The sequence below is a fragment of the Colias philodice genome, chromosome 23, assembly GCF_061535455.1.
Source record: "Colias philodice isolate Cphi_HAF_F1 chromosome 23, ilColPhil1 Martin Lab GWU primary, whole genome shotgun sequence".
Taxonomy (NCBI): domain Eukaryota; kingdom Metazoa; phylum Arthropoda; class Insecta; order Lepidoptera; family Pieridae; genus Colias; species Colias philodice.
The window spans coordinates 1520130-1538252 of record NC_143108.1 but is presented as its reverse complement, the minus strand read 5'-3'; the positions used below and the strand labels follow the sequence as shown (position 1 = coordinate 1538252).

Sequence of the window (18123 nt, the reverse complement as noted above, 5' to 3'; positions counted from 1 at the left end):
CGAATTATGCACTTATTCATAAAACATCTACCTCCCTATGAATAAGACAAACATAAAATATTTGCATTTGCACCTATTTTCTCCCTGGAATTTCATTTATAAGTAGATATTTTATATATCAATATTATTACAAAACTATATTCTAAAATCAGAATTATTTTAAAAGCATGTTTGTTAATTCTGATAAAACTAAATATACATATTTTCTATATCAATATGACTATATTTATCCAACTAATAATATTATAAATGCGAAAGTTTGTGAGGATGTGTGTGTGTTTGTTACTCTTTCACGCAAATACTACTGAACTGATTACAATGAAATTTAGCACACATATAGAGGGTAACTTGGATTAACACATAGGATAGGTTTCATCCCGAAAATCCCACGGGAACGGGAACTATGCGGGTTTTTCTTTGAAAACGCGGGTGAAGCCGCGGGCGAAAAGCTAGTACTATATATTATAGTACTTTAAAATGCAATGTGTACAAACTCTTACGTCACATTTCAATTCAGAAATAGCTCGGCAAACTTGAATTCAAATACTTCGTCGTTTCATCGCATGTTTTATTTCAAACAATCTTTAAGAGATACTTTTATGAAAGGTATCATGCAACATAATATAGTTTAGGCTACATCTACTAGAAAATATTATTATCATTTATTTACTAATAATACTGGTAGTATAATAAATTAATAATTAATATTCTGCCTCATTTATAGTTTATACAGACATACTAAATCCATACTAATATTATAAATGCGAAAGTAACTCAGTCTATCTGTCTGTTACTCAATCACACCTTAACTACTGAACCAATTTGCATGAAATTTGGTTTAGAGACATTTTGATACCCGAGAAAGGACATAGGCTACTTTTTACCCCGGGACATAGGATAGGTTTTATCCCGGAAATCCCACGTGAACGGGGACTACTACAACTATGCGGGTTTTTCTTTGACTGCGCGGGTGAAGCCGCGGGCGGAAAGCTAGTAGGTATATTATAAGAAATCATTAAAAGATTAGGCAATTCGATCATAGTAATATTTTAAATTATTTCACAACCTGAAGGTACCTTAAAAAATAACCTTCTACTGAACTTTACATGAATTAATTACAAAATCTAACGAAAACAAGTACAAATAAAAGAGATTTTCATTAACGACCCACGGGGCTCCAAATAATATTTAATTAAGATTTAATTAATTTGTACAAGAAGATAAAAGTACTAGAGCGAATAAAAATCAACGGCAAAACCAATTAATACTGAGAGGTTATTACTGCCCAGAAACTCGTGGTTTTCCTTTAATGTTTGGTAAAAATAGTTTTATTGTCTATCCCCTTTAGAAAATTGCTAATTACTATTTATTCCTGTACCTACTATCAGCAAAAGCTGGCGACTCACGTACCTGCAGCAGGGGCAATAATGGAATTGTACCCTAAATTGGCTCCTTAATTGTGTAGGCAAGCATGGGCAATTTAGAGTACAGCTGAAATTGCTCCATTGCCGTGCAACCGAGATTGTTCCAATATTGCCCCTGCGGCAGGTACGTGAACAGCCGGCTTTAATTGGCTCTTTAATTATGATGTGTATAGGCAAGCAAGGGCAACTTAGAGAACAGCTGAAGTTGCTCCAACCGCTGTGTAATCGAGATAGTTCTAATATTGCTCCTGCGGCAGGTATGTGAATATCCGGCTTTAATTGGCGCCTTAATTGTGAGGTGTATAGGCAAGCAGGGGCAATTTAGAGTACAGCTGAAATTGCTCCATTGCCGTGTAATCGAGATTGTTCCAATATTGCCCCTGCGGCAGGAACGTGAGTAGCCGCCTTAAGAATTGGATCAGCGGGTTAATTCCTATATGTAATTAAGATTAGAGGTTTAGAAGTGATCGAAATTTCGTTTTGGCTTTATTTTGTGAAGAATACAAAAATCGAATATAGTTTTCCGTTAATATTGTAAAAATAAGCCACCGGCTAAATCATCTGTTTAATTTTTGTTCTACTTAAACTGGCCTGATCCCTTAAGGGAGGCATGTCCCAGCAGTGGGAACATATATGGGCTGATCATGATGATGACTCCTGAAAAAGGCGCTTTTTCATCGAGTCATGAATCGTATATTGAACATTACACATATTACGTATAATCCTAAAAATTACTTATCAGTACACAAATCAATATATTCATTCAACAATGCACATGTATTTTCACCCAACCTCACACATTATTCAATATTAGGGCAAAGAATCACATCCGAGCAAAAAGCAGTACTACTTCCAGTGCGGAATAGTGACAGCGCTATACAGGTCGTCTAGCGGCATCCTTTTCCCAAACTGGAAATAATACTACTATAAGACATCATGGTAAGCCTGGACGTCCCTTCGTGACACGAAAAGAAATCCCGAAATATAATGAAACAGTCCCTAATCTCACGCTTGTGTTGGACAGATAATGATGTCATGGCGAAAATTCTGGGTGGAGCAAGTGAAAAGAAAAAGTTTTCTCTAAGTACATATTACCTATTATAGTATAGAGATTGCTGTTCAGCAATAAGGCCGCCGTTTGTGCATTTTTTTTTGTAAATAATACTGCTTCTTTTTACATACTTTTTCTTTATAATATGTGATAGTATACTACTACTAACTACTATAATTGACTATCACTATTAACAGTGATAGTCAATTATAAATAAAATAAATAAATCAATAGTAGATACTGGCAAAATGGCTGAATTATGTTGATGTGTAAAGAACTTATAATAGATGTCTTCAGTTATGTTAAAGTTTAAAATTCATTTGTAAATTGCCTATTTTATAAGATTTAATTTAGGACAATATTCAAATTGGTGATAGAAGATATCAACAATTAAATGAAATACTATGATGTAAAAAATCGTAGCTCGTAGAGTAGTCTTTATTTCTTTAAGTTACGATTCATTTTATACGCTTATGTTTTCGAATAAATAATCACACTCAAATTGGTACAGCCATTTCAGTGTCTTATACAATCGTACTTGTAGGTCTAAATGCCCTAATTTCGTTAACACAAAAATATGTCGCTTATTACATGGACCCTCCAATTATACTTCGCAAGTCATTTGTTAGGGAAGCGAGGTAATATAATTTTGTTTATTATAACCATTTCTGCGTTTATTACGAATACTAGTTACTGCGTGCGACTTCGCTTTAGTATTACATGAATGAATTTATGCTAGTTTAGCTATGGTTCGGTGGTGTAGCGTGAAGAAGATAGGTACAGACAGACAGACAGAATTACTTTTGCAATTATTTAAGTTATAATCCGTATGTATATCTGTAAGTATATAAGGAACAAGGATGTTTTAGTATAATTTCTAATCCACTTATCATAATTTGACGAAGGTTTTTTTTTTTTTTTAACACACTGCTCAGGCATTTGACCGCCGTCTCACCTGATGGTAAGTGAAGATGCGGTCTTTCAGGTTAGCATGCCTGATCAGTAAGGTAAAGCCTATTCACTTTGGCCTTGAATAGATCCAAATTGTAACTATCTATGGGAGACACGGATGGCGGTAGGGAGTTCCATATCTTCGCGGTTTTTATTAAAAAACTGTTTTCGAAGCGCCTGGTGCGCACATGGGGTATCTCGACCACGAAGGGGTGGAAACCAGTATTCCGTCGCGAAGTTCTGTATTGGAAAGGAGAAGGATATATCCTTAGAAGGGCCTTGAGAGTCAAATGCTAATAACGTATAGGTAAATGCCGTATTATAATTATTATTGGGCAATTTGTATGTAGATTTTATTCATAGTTTCAATGTTTTTCTCCTATATTATGGTAAGGTAAAATTAAAATAAATACGTTTATAGAGTACAACAATTAATACAATACAATTACAGTGCGGCTCTGTCTTCCTAGCTAGGAAACTCCTGTGTAACCCAAAATGTATTAATTTTAGTAGTTATTTAATTTTTTATTAAAAATTAATTAAATACCAAAGTTCACACCTCAAAATATCTTAAGCCCTCCTAAAACCTCAATCACAATATAAACAAATTTCAACATTGTAAAATAAATGTAACCGCTGTGATAAGTGGATATTTACACATAAATAAATACATAATTCACACTTAAGGATAGGGCTGCCAACTTTACAAAATTTAAAAATATTTAATTATTTATTTAAGCTCCCCTAATGAAATACTGGATTTAATGTACGTTTATTTTAATAATTTTTCTTGTCAAATTAAGATAATGGGAGAAATGTTTTCTGCCAGTAAAGAAAACATTGTAAATAATAAAATAACGGTTAGAAAATTTCACGCAATCATCATAATATTTTTTTTCTAATAAATTCTTATCTAGCCAAATTGTAATACATAACTAATTTATTATTATATATTGATCAGGGTAAGAGTTTCTGTTCCCCCAGTTCGATTCCCGTTGTTGACAGCCCTATTTAAGCTCCTAAACAGGTTAACAGGCGAGGGGCTCTGAAACCAAATAAAACCTCTTAACCCAGTAGGTGAATATATTTTCTCATCTTTACACAATACACACTGCTTTCAAGAATTTTGCTACATTTTTTAACGTCTTATAATTCGATAAAGCCGGATGCACGCACGAAAAAACATGACTCATGCGGCGTTACCTCGCTCTGAGGCGTTCCATGTAATGCTTGAAGTGCAAGCGAGAGCGCGGAACGAGCGACAAAGAAGCACAATCGGACGTTGTCACGTTCTACTATCGTCAGTAAACCGACTTTACAGACAACTAATTTTTTTTATAAGTAGTTATTCAGTTTCTAAGGGTTGATGACCAGCGTGTTACCATGATTTCTGACAGCAGTATTATATCCAGTTTAGAAAGAGACTCTCATTAGAAAATAGTAAATTAACTAGCAAACTTAAGTATCATCCTCATCATCTGGATGCATGGCGATCTAGTACAGTGCGATTCACCCGGCACTTTTTGCCAAGAACAAGATCGTTGTGGAATGAACTTCCATCTCAGGTGTTTCGACAAGGAGATATTCAAAAAAAGGGCATATAAACATCTTAAAGGCCGGCAACACATTCGCGGTGCCCCTGACAACGCGAATGCTAATGGGCGGCGGGCTTCACTTTCCATCAGGTGACCCGCCTGCTCGCTTGCCCACCTAACTATATAAAAAAAAAGTAGTTTAAAGCATAATTCACGCTTCATCGTGAATCGGAGCCGGGAAATAAGTGAAACAATATCCAAACCCATTTCAACATGGTACGGCGACTGTAATCTTGAATTATACTGGTGATATTCAGGATTAAAAACTTCTTAATTTAGTGTTATTATAATAAATTAATTTTAAGTTGAATTAGTAAAATTTTAAGATATTATTTTATTGTGTTATTTAGCAATAATGTAGTTACGACGTATCTGCGCAGATGCAGGTGCACCTGTACAGGTGGATCTGTTAGGTGTTATTAGTGTGTGGCAGCCATAATAAGGAATAAGGGCTGATTTTTCAATCCTTGGTTAAAACTTATCCGTCCAATAAAGTATTACACGATAATATTAAAATGTCATACATTTTTCAAATGGTAGGTAGTTTAATACGTTAGGTATTCAACGAATAAGTTTTAATCAAGGATTGAAAAATACACACACCCTAAGTCACAGATTTTTTTGTTACTACTATCACTATAATGTTACTCTCGATATAAATGTAGAGTTGTTTGAATAAATAAATTCTCCAATACTGTATGTCCGCTTCAGTAAGATTTTATGGCACATCTGAGAGCTGTAATATTTGCGAACGAAGTCGACGGGCAAGTTTATAGGCCGTAGTCTATTGCGTGTGTTGAATTTGTCATTTGGTGGGAGATTGAATTTTTGCGTAGCTCCCTTTTTAATTATGTTTTCAAAATGGATGCGTGTTGTGGTTGTTTATATAACGCTACGTAATACAATTTTACTGTGCATAAAAATGATAAAAGATGTTGGAATATTATGATAAATCTTAATTTTACCTGTGTTATTATTACGGGTTTATTTTACAGCTTAACCTAATGCTTCTTTTTTACAAAATATATTTCATAGATATTTCTTGATTTGCTTAATAAAAGTTTACAGAATTAAAATACCTTACCGGTTGATAATTTTATTTTCTTTAATAAATAAAAAAATTATAAACGCTAAAACCATTTTAATCTCGTAATGTTTGTATTGAATTTTATTTCAAGAAAATAATTTGCTGACAAAATAAATAAGGAAAGTCTAAAAATACTAAAGTCTACACGCGCTTAAGCCGGATCGCCAACAAAGCAATACGAATCTCTCTTCCATTTATCGTCGTTCGCTACGAGCCCGTTATCTACGTATGCAGCAAATAGAGTTAATAGTTTTTAGACACGACACAGTTAAATATAGAAATTCTACATAGTTTGAATAAATTAATGAGTAATAGCAGAGTCATAAATAACATTTTTAGTTGTTTTTTGAGGAATCATTTGCTGTATAGGGCTTAATATTTTTGACTATGATTTACAAATATGTTTTTCGATTTGATTTAATAAGTTATCTTGAATATTATACAATCAACAATTGAATTTTTATTCAAAACTGTAATTTTATTTTCATATAATAGTTATTTTCCAATGTAAACTAAAACAGTAAAGCTCAATTTTATACTTATGTAGATGAATTATGTAAGTTCACATTAAAATCCTTTTTATTATAATCAAAGCTTTAACCACTGAGCCACTATTTCCCAAATAATGATTGATTTATTATTCAGAGGGGTTACAAGTTACAACTATGTTACATATTCAACTAACTTTACTAATAACATTTAACGGTTTATTTTCCTCTACTTTACTGCCAACTTCTTTAATTTCTTACGTTCGTACTTCGTGAAAATATTTTTTCCCCCGTTCCGCTCGTAGTTTTATTATTATCCATCAAAGTTTTCAAATAGATACCCATATCATAAAAGTTAAACTGCCGAACATGAAGTTTGGTTGTGTTGTTGTGGAATACTAATATAAAAGTTAGTTATAGACTACTAATATAAAAGTTAGTTTCTTTTTAACTCCACTGTATAAGAGCTTCATAAAATAGCTGGTTAATCTTAGGATTGTCCAACTCGAAAGAACTACTACGCTGCTTGTCCCAGTGTGTCTCGTGTTACGGGTGAAAGTCATTTTAAAATTAGTTAAATATTATCGTTTATATGAATTATTTTTGTTCTATTAATTTCAAATGTTTTGTAGCGACAAGAATGCCAATTGATAAGTTAACTTATTTTTCGTTTCACAAATTAGAATATAATGCAAATCGGCGTACGCCGTATAGCAATAGATCGTACATTAACTAATAAGTTATAGTAAAGTATTTTTCTTTATGTCTAAGTTACTAGCTAAGTTAGGTTACCTCTTTTGAGTTAGCATTAATCAGTGTACCTACCATTATTTAATTTATTTGTGCTGAAATACTGTAGTAGACCTGAACAATCAAATAAATATTCTCCTAAATTATATATTTATCACGTTTTAAATCTCGTATAAAAACTATCTTGAATCGATTTCGTTATAACATCCCTTTTAATCGCAATAAATCGCAAAAAAACTTCAAGAACGTAGACAAACAAACTTCAAGACAAAACATATCATCTATCAAAGGGTAGTCTATCGCTTCTTAGCTCACAGTTAGTATTACAAAGGATTCCTTGCGAGGAAACCTCTAAATGGAGGCTTGAAGGACCGGAGGGCATCTAGGGGCCAATTCTGTGAAAAGTTGGCGATTTTCCCGGATACGGTACTTGCAAGCTCTTTGTTTTGAGCAAGGGTTCGTTTTGTATTGTAATTAATAGTTATTTAATAACCTGGTGAGCATAGTGTGTACCTATCTATACTAATATTATGAGGAAAGGTTTGTTTGTATGTATGTATGTATGTATGGTTTTCACGCATAAACTACTGGACCGATTTTGATGAAATTTGGCACAGATAGTCTTTAGACCCTGAGAAAGAATATGTTCTTTCTACTACCTTTTATTGCGAAATATGTACCACGGGCGAAGCCGGGGCGGACCGCTAGTGTTTCATAAATTGGTCCGTGAATGTTATAATTATTATCGTATTATAAATTTTAATAAGCTTAAAAATGACTCCCAAAAGAAGTTTTTAAGATTTTATTATTTATACGATAATATACAAACATATGAAGGCAGTTAATACACTGTTTAAATATATAATATGTAGTTATAGGTTCCCAAAATTGAAAAAAATATAATTTTTGGATTGACTTTATTTGACTTTGCGATATTTCAATGCTTTGTTAAAAGTTATCCGTCCAATACATTATTACACAGTTTTAAAACCACTTATAAATGTTAGATAATTAGAACAATTTTTTAAAATGATTGTTAAACATTCATAAAAAAATTTTATACAAGTATTGCAAAAACAAGTAATAAATATTTCAAGAATTATTTAACAATAACAATCGTATCTTTAATGATATTCCAAAAGTAATATATTTGAATGAAGTCTTCACATCATCGTACAACCTCATTAACGACACAAACATGCATTGTCAAAGTGTAAAAGTTTCATCAAATTCAACACGTCACATGTTCGCAATTCATTTGGTTTGAGTTTCAGAATCGTGTGTTTGCAGCAATGAAGGTAATATGTGATACGATGCTATTAAAATATACTGAAATGTTCTTTTGTTCATTTTTAGGTAAGGTTTTTGTAGAGCATTGTCTTTTATTGTAATTAATACATTCTTTGTTTTGTTATAGAAATAATATCATGTAATATCGTATAGGGGATGATTATATCACAATACTTTTTGACGAAAGTTTTCATACATTGTCTGTGCCCGCGGTTTCATCCGCATTGCTCCGCTCCTGTTGGCCTTAGCGTAATAATATATAGCCTATAACCCTCCTCGATATCAAACACTGAAATAATTTTCCAAATCGGACCTGTAGTTCCTGAGATTAGCGCATTCAAACAAACTCTTCAGCTTTATAATATTAGTATAGTATAGATATATTATCTGTACCTATGTACATTATTAGTAACTATTAATAGTTATACATAATATTACGACTGATTGCATTGTAGCCACAAATCACTACGACTATAATAATTCAACCATGCACGCTGATCAAGCCAGTGTCTTTGAGAAAATCGATACTGCCTTGCCAACCTCAACGTATGAGACATTATAAGTGGTGAACGGGATCAGACTTTCTTGGAAATAGAGAAAATGTATAGATTTGTGTATTGAACTAGCTGTCTCGTGGTTTTATTTACAGACAGTAACATCACTATCACACAATAATTTAGGTATTCGATTTTGTGTATTTATATTGTTCCCGAATCATCATCATCAGCCGTGGTCGATATAAGTTATTAGAATTTCATCTTATATATAAAAATGAATCGCAAAATGTGTTGGTAAGCGAGAACGGCTGAACCGATTTCGATAATTCTTTTTTTATTATATTCCTTGAAGTACGAGGATGGTTCTTATGTAGAGAAAACGTAAATATGTACCACGGGCGAAGCCGGGGCGGACCGCTAGTTATACATAGATTTGTTACTGTAGATTGGCATTGTTTTAATTAGAATGCAACTCTGTCAATAGACGCAATTTAATAAACTTAAACTCAAAACTTTTATTCATTTAATTAAAAAGCCTTCAGAAACGCTTTTGAATCCACAAAATAAATAATATAATACTTACATAGTACATATAGAGAAGAGCCGACAAGAAACGATTGCTCTTTTAAAACCAAAAACGTACTATAAATAATACAAAAAGTTCCAATAATTCTTACAAGCCAATACCATCCATCGCTTCAGAAATAACTGTTTACCATTGAAAAATGGAAAGGGTAAAGCATTATAAAGTGTAGTACCTACGTGCAGAATGTAATGAGACAATTTGATAGATCGTTCCGTGCCTTAACGACGTAGATTGAACGGGTGTAATTAAGTGGGTTTCAACGCTTCGGAACAGTTCGGAATTGTTCCGCTGATGGGATTCCGTGATAATTGTTGTTAAGTAGGTATTTTTATAGTTGAACTAGCTGTGCTCCGCGGTTTTACCCGCAGTGCTCCGCTGTTGGCCTTAGCGAGATAATATATAGTCTATAGCCTTCCTCGATAAATGTGCTATCTAACAACGAAATAATTTTTCAAATCAGACCAGTAGTTCCCGAGATTAGTGCGTTCAAACAAGCAAACTCTTCAGCTTTATAATATTAGTATAGATAGAAAAAATTACACAAAGAAATGCTTTCATTATTTTTGAAAGAATGAAAATGCATTCAAAGATTCTTAAAAGTTCATTTGCTATCGGGAATCGAACCAATTACAATCTGTACGGAGTCATTGAAAAAAGGTGTTAAAAATTATATCAAATGAATTGATTAGGAACTATTAAATAATATGCCATTGACGGAATACAGAGGTAATAATATAGGATCATCAATTAAAAATGTATAAACAACACCATTTCATTACAGACAAAGTTGCATGAATCAGCTAACTGTATTTAATATTAGTACCACTGTTTGATTGTCCAGATCAACATTATCTGTAAAAAAACATTAACGAACTCAAACATTTATTTATTCAATTAGACTTCTTATAAAAGCACTTTTCGTCATATCATTTTTAACATTTACCACCGATTCGGAAAGCAGTATCTATGGAGAAGAACCGGCAAGAAACTCCATAGTTGCTTTTTTAAAATCATGTCAACTAAACTCTGGAAAGCACATAAAATAATCCTAATCAAATACGAATCACAAACAAGAAATAATCCCCTTAATTTCCACAAACCAACTAGTTAACAGCCGAAACAGGCAAGTTAATTAGGCCTGGTAATATTTGAACCACGTACACATTTAACTGCCATGATAGGAAACTTTAACCACAATATACAGATACAAACAGTAAGGAAACCTCATTCAAACTTTCGAAATGGCTCACGCATCATTTTGCGATTCATTTTAATATTATAGATTTTGGTAGTGTTTTTAATCATTTTTGTGTCCTTGTGTTATAAAAAAAAATGTTAAATGATAAATGATATGAAAAATATTATTGGATACAAATGCAGAAATTATTTTTTTTATTTTTATAAACTAGGGTTTTGTAATAAGCATCATGATGCAGTCGATGAGAAAATATTTACAAACTTAAATGTCTTAATTTAACTAACAATACATTTAATAAAAAATATGAAAGGAAAATTTAACGCTCACTTACCGCTACACTTTATAGCCAGTAATTATTAACACAGGGCTTTGAGAATATCCCTTTAGAGTTCAAATACCGAAATAAAATACACCAGTAAATGTTTTTGTGACAAAAATGAGACAATAACAATGAAAACGAAACCAGCTAAAATAAAACGCTCGTAAATTGATCCCTAAAGATAATGCTTAAAAAATACTCCCAAATAAAAACGTGTGACAAACAAACCGAACAAACAGAACAATGAAAGATGTATAAAGTGGTTCCTAGACGGTCATGCAAGCATGACATGCATTGTCTTGTCATACTGCATGAGTGATCCAAAAAGCTAACCATGCATTTTATACAGTAAGTTCGTTTCCAGCCTCGATTTGTGTCGGTTCTTCTCCGTGGAAACTGCTTTCCGAATCGGTGGTAAATGGTAAGACTGTTACTTCAAAAGTACTTCTAGGAGACGTCTAATTGAGTATATAAACGTTTGAGTTTGAGTTGAAAAGACTAAGCTTTTGCATGACTACACCGATCTCGACGATCATGCGTGCATGTCATACTTACAGGATAGGAAATAGGAAGGTTAACCAATAAGCTACCAGTACATATTTTGCATGTAATTTATTTCAATTATCTAAACGATCATTCATGCATGGCAGTACGGCATGTCATGCTTCATTATCGTCTAGGAGCTACATAATAGACGTCGATACAACTGCTAAAGGAGATGAAACAATAATAAAATAATAAATACTGTAGCTCAGGTACAATCGTGAAGAAAAGTTTTTGATTATGGTAGACTTATTGAAAATTCTTGCAAACTGTATGTACGTGTTTGGGATAGAAAGCTTCGTGATAGATATGTTTGAATAGTAGTTGGAGTCTTCAGCTTTTTGCGTGGTAACATGGATTATAAGTAGCCTTTAAAATGATTAACAACTACAATTATATGTAGGTATACATTAGCTCATTATTGTTTATTTTAAATACAAATTATTTCAATAAGAAATAATAGCACAAGTATATCAATCGGTCCATCCATGCATACAGAATTTTCAGTTCTTTCAGTTCATATTACTACGTCTCGCGGATTCACTCGCGGAAAAAACCACAGGAACACACTTTCATCTTTCCTCTTTACACCAACAGTTTGTAAGCAAGAAGATGTTAGTATTTTATCATTTTTCAATTTTTTTCATATTTTTCATTGACTACATTAATATCGTCATTTTACACGAGCATTTAATACTTTTGAGTGAAAATTTACACATCCAATATCTTCAAGTGTGTTCCAATACAGAAAATATAAATAGTGTTTGTCAAAATATGAGCAATACATTCAAATTTACATGTACCGACGTCCATAAAACATTTTTATAGCCACTTCACACCAACGATAGAAATGTATTTTGGGGGGAAAGGGAGGGGAGGATACGTATAACTGATTTATATTACGATTCACGAACAAATCGTTTTTTATAGATGCCAATATTATTTTATGTAAGCCGAGTAATGGATAAAAGATTTTTGATGGTGTTAAGATGTTGTTACGCCATTTTGTAAGTCAAATTGCATTGGAATATAGGTGAAGGTCCTTACCTTCACCTATATTATGATTATTATAGGTAGATAATTTTGCAATAATGCTATTTATTTATTTAACTTTTTAATTCGTTTACCGTGGCCACAGCCAATGTTAATTGAAATTTGTTTCAACTTCAGTAACTATAGATATAAGAAAAAACAGACTTATATAAAACACAAATGGGATATGACTAGAAGTAAATCATAAAAAGTGTCTATAATAAATTGTCTTTGTTAAATATTATTTAATCCCTAGAGAGGAATAAAACTCATTCTTACTCTTAGCTTCCTATTAAGTAAAGGCCAAGTTTTAACTTTGCAAGTATTAAGTAATTTAAACTTTATCAGAGGCGATCCATGTTATCAGAAATCAATGCTACACAAGAACATCTGTTGATTTAAGTAATCAATTCTAAAACAAATATTGTAATTGAATAATGTTTTATATTTTAACATTTTATGTAGGTATATTTTTTATAATCAAAACAACTCTAATTAAGAATTATATATTATATGTATAGTATCGAATTAAATTGTGTTCATTTTTTTGTTAATAACCTATTTTTTCACATCACGAGGTTTATTTAAAAATGTTTTATTTATTTTAATGCTATAGAAAAAAAAACATACATTTTTTTGTTTTTAACCGGTTCAATCCAGACGAATCTGGAATAAACCAGTATATAATATTATGAAGTAATAGGTACTATGAAGATGCCATCCTCCGAGGCGGTCAACTCTCAGAAGTCCCCTTTTGTTTATCTACAACTAAGAAATATCCAAGAAAGTCATTATAACTTTCGATACAGCGTCAAAGACCGAGATATTATCTGGTATCTAGTTGTAACTAGTTTTTATTAAACTTCATAACTTGAGTAAAAGTTAATTGAAGTTGGTACTGTATTTGTGTTTTGAAATTGACATTTTAAAGTTCACTGTTGGATTCTTTTAGAAGAGTTTTGTACCGTTTATAACAACTAGTTAACGCACGTGACTTCGTTCATATTATCAGCATATTATGTTCTACAAGCTGCTTACCCTGAATTTGTGCAGAATAAAAAATGGTCTATTTTACTAGTTAGAAGCTTTCTGTTACTGAATTTTCATGATCGGACCAGCACTTCCGAAGATAGCCCATTATAAACTTAGAAAGATAGAAACATTACACCTCTTTGTTATATTGAAGTTGGTTAAAAAGATCATAATATCACACAATAAGTGGTCAAGAATAATGAATCCGTGTGATACAATGTATGGGTTATTCTTTGTCATACATATTATAAAAGTCGCATCAAATTGATCCAGTCATTTCGGATATTATCCTATACTTCTTATTCGACTGATATTATAATTTATTATAAGCCATGTAAGTTTGCCAGAATGTTACATGTATTTTTGTTTGTTATTCTTTCACGCGAAAACCACTGAACGGACTTTGATGATACTTTAAAGTCATGTATCTTAATATTTATAGAAGATATCATAAAATATATAGATATTGTTATTCATTTTAACAGAATATACAAGTTCATTTATAATCATCCCAATGATAAATTACTGCAATAAGTGTTACGTAGCATGTAACAATAATATGCTTCAGTTAAATATGGTGTAGTCATTACTCACTTAGAAACGAGTAATTATATCTATACTAATCTATACTAATATTATAAAGCTGAAGAGTTTGTTTGTTTGAACGCGCTAATCTCGGGAACTACTGGTCCGATTTGAAAAATTCTTTCGGTGTTAGATAGCTTATTTATCGAGGATGGCTATAGGCTATATATCATCACTCTACGACTAACAGGAGTGGAGCCACGGGGGTGAAACCGCGTGGAGCAGCTAGTGTACCTATATAATCTGATATTTCATGAACAAGACATTAAGGTTCTTTTACATTTAGTATTTAATAATATCTATACTTAATATTAAAAAGCTGCAGAGTTTGAACGCGGAACTAAGGAACTATAGGTCAGATTTGAAAAATTTTTTCACTGTTTAGATAGCCCATTTATCGAGGAAGGCTACAGGCTACGTATCATCACGCTAAGACCAAAAGGAGAGGAACAATGTGCAGGTGAAGGGCGAGGTTTTTTAATATATTATATTAATTAATTGGTAGATAGGTCTTTCATAATATTGTGTCCTTTTTACGAAATATTTGCAGAAACATTTATATTATGATTTATATTCATAATGTATAATGTTTTAGGTTTATGATGGAATAGAAATAAATTAAAACGAGGAACTGGAAGGCAACTGCAAATGTTTATACGTTTGAAGGGAAACTACAGTTATATTGCAAAAGTTATATATTTACTATGTAATATAAAAGGTTGTATGTATTACAGCTTAGTCTGACTTTTAGGTTATCGCCCGGCTGCCGGTCCCCATTTCGATCCATTATTCCTATTTTATGTTTTGTTTCCTAACAAATATAAACAGTTTTCAAATATAACATTTTATTATTTATATTCAGTACTAGCTTTTCACCCCCGGTTTCGCCTGGTTTCTCTTAAGCTTATTAAATTCTATACTTATACCTTCCTCTTGAAGCACTCTATCTATAAAAAAATAAGCATACCTACAGACACACAGCTACGGAAAGTGACTTCGATACTAAATCAATATTCTTCGAAGAGCTTGTTAAAGTTCATAATTTAACAAAGGAATAATCCTTTTATATAATCTTCTTATAATATATAAAAATGAATCGCAAAATGTGTTGGTAAGTGCATAACTCGAGAACGGCTGAACCGATTTCGATAATTATTTTTTTATTATATTCCTTGAAGTACGAGGATGGTTCTTATGTAGAGAAAACGTAAACATGTACCACGGGCGAAGCCGGGGGGGACCGCTAGTCTTATATATAAAAATGAATCGCAAAATGTGTTGGTAAGCGCATAACTCGAGAATGGCTGAACCGATTTCGATAATTTTTTTTTATTATATTCCTTGAAGTACGAGGATGGTTTTTATGTAGAGAAAACGTAAATATGTACCACGGGCGAAGCCGGGGCGGACCGCTAGTATATAATATATATATAAATAACATTTGGCTGACATTCCTATTCCTTCACTATAACTAAAGTTATCTTATACATATAATAAAACCTAGATACGATAATACTTAGTAGTGTTATAATCTAAAACATTTACTATGACTAGTGTATGTACGAGAAAATGGTATTAGTGTCATAATAACAACCATTATTTATACATAACTACAAAAACTCGAACAGAACTCACGAGAAATGTTTCATGGTGCAACAAATTTCATTAATTTGTTTTTCAAATTACTTAAATGCAAACACGATAATTTCAATGCTTTTTTTAAATATTAAATGAAAACTTTGTTGTGATTGTGTTACCACATTAGACATACAAAAAGTATTAGATATATTTTATTTAATTCGAAAATGCAATTACTTGGGCACTTACAATATTTACGTATAATAAAAAACTTGAGCGATGTCAAGGGACATCCGGATGGAACGAAGTGTTAAGTTAGAGAGAGACAGACAGAGAACCACGCGCACGCCGCACTGCTTACAACTCTAGCGAAAAGTGTCGTGACAACTTTTCGTAAGAATTTTTTCCGTCTAGCCCTCTTCACAACGCGCGATAAGGAACTTCGTTCCAATATCCTGTATCATTAGTACAATCAATTTAACATATTATTTTCCATCCTCACTTCTATCTCGATCGACTACCAGCGTATTTGCTTTCGAGAAAAACCAGTATAGTAGGGGCCAGCATCAATGTCTTCCGTAATTAGCTCGTATGTTTGTCATTGTCAGCCGCAAAGCGCGGTTTCAATTTGTTTTGCGGATTAAACCGTCACTTCGCTTTACTGTATAGCGGAGAATCATTTTACAGCTTTGAAGAATATATCGTTTGTGTGTACATTGTCTAAGTCACATTTACGTTAGTCTAATCGTGTTCGAGTTTTTAGTGTGAGAGAAAACAGTAGTAATTTTTTTTATAAATTTAGTTTTACGATTTGCATTCAGAAAAGCATGACTATGATAATTATTACACTAGCTGTTACCCACCGCTTTGCCTGCGTGATGAAAGGAAATTCACAAGGAAATGAGAATTTTCACCGCGGAAAAAGTAACCTATATAACTTTATAGCTTCCTATCTATCCCCTGATGAAAAGTTAATCATGAAATCAAATGCTGAGTAGTCTACCTAATCACGAATACAGACTAATATTTGAATATATTTATTAACCGACTTCAAAAAAAAGGAGGAGGTTATCAATTCGGTCGGTATGTTTTTTTTTTATGTATGTACACCGATTACTCCGTGGTTTCTGAACCGATTTACGTGATTCTTTTTTTGTTCGATGCGGGATGGTGTCGAATTGGTCCCATAAAAATTTTATTCGGGTAGGCCCAGTAGTTTTTATTTTATGAGCATTTTTGTCTGTATTTGTAAATGTTGCAAGTGCAAGTTTGAAGTCGGTTGTTTTTATTTGTGATTAAACGTATTTTTCCTTCTTTCTTTCAAATCGTATGAATATATTAGTCATGATTATTATTAGACTAGATAAATAAATAAATAAATAAATATTATAGGACATTATTACACAAATCGACCTAGTCCCACAGTAAGCTCAATGATGATGGTTTATGTACAATAAAATAATAGGCTATGTGTTTGGGAACAAAACTTAACGATAATGATGCCTAGGAAATTAAATTGAGCGTAAAATCAGCAGTTATCTGCTTTACGAAGACCAGAATCTAAATGAAATTTCGCAGTCTGTAGCCGATCAGAGTTTCTAGTTCACTGCTAATTAAATTCTTTTCTACAGAAGCTTTCCGAAACTAATTTCGATAATTTGACGATTAAATACTGTTTCTAAATTATGAAATACTTAATGTTTGAGTTTAAGCTTATGTAAATTGTGAGTATAGATTTGACCATCTAATATCTAATATATCTTAATCTTAATCTTAATACTATTATAAAGGCGAAAGTTTGTAAGGATGTATGGATGTATGGATGTTTGTTACTCTTTCACGTAAAAACTACTGAACCGATTACAATGAAATTTAGCACACATATAGAGGGTAACTTGGATTAACACATAGTATAGGTTTTATCCCGGAAATCCCACGGGAACAGGAACTATGCGGGTTTTCCTTTGAAAACGCGGGCAAAGCCGCGGGCGGAAGTCTAGTAATATAATAAAGTGAAGTCCTATGTCTCCAAGTGAGGTAAGGGGCAAATGCATTATGCATCTGTTTCACTGATCGATTTTCTTTTAGGGACAAGTAGGTGATCACTGATCAGCCTT

General features: G+C 32.4%; 1 long non-coding RNA gene across 1 annotated transcript in view; it reads right to left on the bottom strand.

Annotated features, from left to right (window-relative positions):
* The window catches only part of LOC149477868 (uncharacterized), a 395772-nt gene extending 379374 nt beyond the window's left edge, over window positions 1-16398 (bottom strand). The window contains exon 1 of the long non-coding RNA XR_016317485.1: window positions 16279-16398. This is a non-coding gene — a long non-coding RNA (uncharacterized LOC149477868). The remainder of the gene's footprint in view (window positions 1-16278) is intronic.
* Between the last annotated feature and the right edge of the window lie 1725 nt (window positions 16399-18123).